The sequence below is a fragment of the Myotis brandtii genome, unplaced genomic scaffold (genome assembly GCF_000412655.1).
Source record: "Myotis brandtii unplaced genomic scaffold, ASM41265v1 scaffold187, whole genome shotgun sequence".
Taxonomy (NCBI): domain Eukaryota; kingdom Metazoa; phylum Chordata; class Mammalia; order Chiroptera; family Vespertilionidae; genus Myotis; species Myotis brandtii.
In genome coordinates, this window is record NW_005356944.1 from 358,479 (window position 1) to 362,201 (window position 3,723).

Here is a 3,723-nt window from a genome sequence, read left to right on the forward strand (position 1 = left end):
CCCAGCAGGGCAGGCGGGTGGGGTGGGCGCAGGTCGCCGGCCGTCCGTCCTCAGGAAACGCATCGGAAGGTGTTTTCCAGCCCAGGAGCCTAGTGGTCAGCAGTTATTCATCGCCGCGTTTCCAGGGGTAGGAAAGCCACAAATAAGTGAATTCGGGTGGCAGGGCACAATTATCGAACCGCTGCTTTATTTCCCCATCTGGTCTCCAGCCCCGGCCGGCACCGGGTCGATAATAATTTATGACGCAGCCCCCGAAGCAGAGGGGAGGCGGCCAAAAAAACCACATTTGCTGGGAGTCGCCCTCCCTGCACCAGCTCTGCGCTCACAGGTGGCTGAGGCGCTGGGGGTGGGGACGGGAGGAGGGAGAGAGTGGAGGCCGTGGGCATCCCTGGACGGGGGAGGGGGCGGGCAGCTAGAGTGTGGGCAGCTCAGGCCTCGTCCTGACCACCAACCAGACCCACATCCTGTGGCAGAGGCATCAGGAGACTAAAATGGGGCCCGGGGGCAGCACTGGGCCCCGCCACCAAGCCGCTAGGGGTTTGTCTCTGGGGCCCAGAGAAGCAGGGCCTGAGCGCTCAGGAAGAGCCTGGGGGAGGGGAGGGGAGGGGCAGGGACCAGCCCGAGGGGCTCTTGGCCGGGGTCTGATGGGGGGTACCTCTCGAGCAGAAATCACGCCATGGTGGTGTCTCACTGAGGCAGGGCCGGCTGCCGGGAGGAGGAGGCGGGGAGGAGGGAGAGGGCCCGAGGGGGGGCGCTGGCTGACACTCCCAGGCCGGGTAAGGGGTGTCCAGCCTGCAGAGCATCCGCCAGCGCTACCCTGCGCCGGAGGAGCGGGCTGTGATTTGGTTTCATAATTTACGCAGCTGATTTCATCATGTTTCATGTTCTGTCATGTTTCCTGCTGTTACAATCTCATCCTTCCCTCTGGGGGGCCCGAGGACGTTAAACTGGGATGCTGGGGGGAGGTGGCACCAAGCTAAGCTGTCAGCCAGGCTGGGGAGAGGGAGGGGCCGCGGGAGGGAGGGGGGAGCGGGGTTCCCCAGGCCCTGGGGCTGGGGGGCGGGGGCCCAGGGAAGAGGCTCACTGATTGGGCTTGTCACGGGTTATAGGAACAATAGCTGACTTCTGTGTGCGGAGCCGCCAAGCTGGTCCTGAGGGGGCTCCCGCGGTCCCTCTGATCCTCACCGCAGGCCTCGGAGAGCACTTCCCTCAGTCACCGTCCTAGATACCTGGTGCTCAGAGACGCAGCTCACTGGCCCAAGCAGCACAGCTTTAAGCTGCAGGAGCCCTGCTCCCCGCAGACTTCTGACTCCAGGCTGTTAGCCACCTGTTCTTCTTGCAACAGCCCTCCTGGCCCTGGGGCCACATCCCAGCGCTCAAGGAGGCAGCTGAGGCCCCCGGGGGTCAAGGGCTTGTCCAAGGTCATCTAGCACAGAAGTACGCTCCCTGCATGGCCTCTCTCCCGCCCGTCCAGCAGCCCTCTCTCCCACTGCCCCCTGCCCCATCTGACAGGAACTGGGCAGAAACCTGACTTGCAAACAAAGGTAGCCTGGCTGCACACTCTTAATTAAAGGGGTGCCCTTCTGAGGGCCTCAAAGAAACAGCCCTCCCAAACCAGGCCTCTGGCATGCCCTGGTGTCTTCAGAAGGCCAGCCTGGCCCCTTCCCTTGCCCCCCACCTACTGGAAAACGAGGCCACCCCCTCCTTGGCCTACTTAGGGCAGCGTGACTGTCCTGGGGTGGCACTGCCCAGGGCTGACCCCTCCCTGGCCCTCATCAGGGACAGTGTGACCACCCAGAGTGGCATCTGGCACCGCAGGTTCTCAATGCCAGCTGCCCAGAGCGGCTCTGAAAAGAGCTTCGAGGAGGGCTCCAACTTCCACCCACGGACGCCTCTCCTTTTCTTGTCTTTTCTTTCTGCCTGGCTCTAAAAAAAATTAAACACGGATGGTTTCGTCTTGGAGAATTAGTATTCCAGGCAGGGCTGGGGATGTGATAGGAATGTCAAGATGGACCACAGAGCTGGTGGGGAAGAGCTGCTGCACCTGGCAGGGGCCCTGGGGAGGGGCCTGGGGCGGGGACGGAGGGCTCCGACCCAGCATGGAGGCGTGGTGGGCCTCCCTGCCACGGGGAAGGCTGAGGCTGGGTGTGGCCCGAGGGGCTGGCATCGGGTCCAGGACTGGAGGAGGAGGAGATGGGGTGGCTCAGGGCAGAGCCTGCGTCTGGCCAGGACATGTGGCTCCCACCCAGCTATCTACCCCGTCCCTTCCCTCTCTCATTTGGGGCCTCATTAGCTGAAGGTGTGTGTCCCTACTGTGTGCCAGTCTCTGAGCTAGGAGCTGGGGAGCACGGGGCCGGGGCATGCCTGTCCTCACCCCTGCGTGCCGCTGGCACAGGGCCATGGCCCGGCACGCAGCAGGCGCTTACCAGAGGCTGAATGGCTGTGCGAACATCGGGAGGCACCCCCCAAAGCATATTCTGAAGAACATGCAAATCGCGGAAGGTTGGCAGGTAACCCCTGAAGCAAACAGTTAAACGGGGACCCAGACAGTTCTCAGAGCCTTTAACACGCGAATGTGCCTGCAGCCTGTGGAGGGCGCTCCCGCCCGCAGCCTCCTGCCGGTTTGAGCACAGCCCTCGGTCCCCGGCCACACAGGTGACGCCACTGTGGGCACAGAGGGAGCCTCGGCCTCTGCGGTGGACCCGCTGTGACCTTGGGCTCCTGAGAAGCTCTGCTTCCTTAGGGGAAACGAAATGGTGATAATAGTGTCTGGGGTTCAGGGCAGTGATGGTCGCGGGCTCAGTACAGGGCGGCGGCGGCGGCGGCTGTTGTATTATTTCCCACAGCGAGCACTCAGCTCTGTGTGCCCGGCCCTGTCGGAGCTCAACCACGGTAGCTATGGTGGTTGTCACTGCTGCTGACAATCCTTGCCCTTAAGAGCAGGGGTTGGGGGAGCCCCAAGGAGGAGGACGGCGGCTGAGTGGGGTCAGCCAAGGAGGCACAGCGTGGCTGCAGGAGCAGGCCCTCTAGGCCTCGTCTGACCTCTGCCACGTGGCCGTCCCCGTCCAGCCTGGGCCTGGGCGCCCCCAGCAAAGGCAGCCTAGACCAGCCTCGGGCCTCTCTGCCCGTGACAGATTCTCCCTGAACTAAACCCTTCCTGGTCCTTCTAGTTGTTGGGCCTCCCACACAGGCCGGCCTTCCTCCTCTGGGCCAGCCAGCCAAAACCCCGAGCACCGCCCGGTGGTGTGGCTCAGCGATGAGGGTCAACCCGTGAACCAAGACGTCACTGGTTGGAACCCACATGCCCGGGTTGCAGCTCGATCCCCAGTAGGGGGCGTGTAGGAGGCAACCGATTGACCATGTTTCTCTCTTATTGATGTTTCTATCTCTATTCCTCTCCCTCTCTCTCTAAAATCAATAAAAACGTATTTTTTAAAAACACAAAAAAACAAGCACCAAGGGTCCCTCTCTCCCCCGAAGAGCCCACCCCCGCCCTCCCTGCACTGACCTCTCGCGCCCTGGGCCTCTGCCCTGCGGGGTGGCTGTGCATCGTGGGGCCCAGCTGCTCTGAGGGGGCAGATCGTGCGGGGCAGGGTGGGGAAGACCTGCTTTATGTGCAGTGCGCCCTCCTGCACTAGCCCACTGACCATCAGCCTGGCACAGTCAGCTCTGCAGCACAAGACCAGGCCGCTGCAGGGCGGCGCCCCAGGGGGCCCGAGAGAC

The 3,723-nt window shown here is 63.0% G+C and overlaps 1 protein-coding gene across 6 annotated transcripts in view; it reads right to left on the reverse strand.

Moving 5' to 3' along the window:
• The window catches only part of MACROD1 (MACRO domain containing 1), a 149,888-nt gene that overhangs the window by 88,421 nt on the left and 57,744 nt on the right, over positions 1-3,723 (reverse strand). The window lies entirely within an intron of this gene.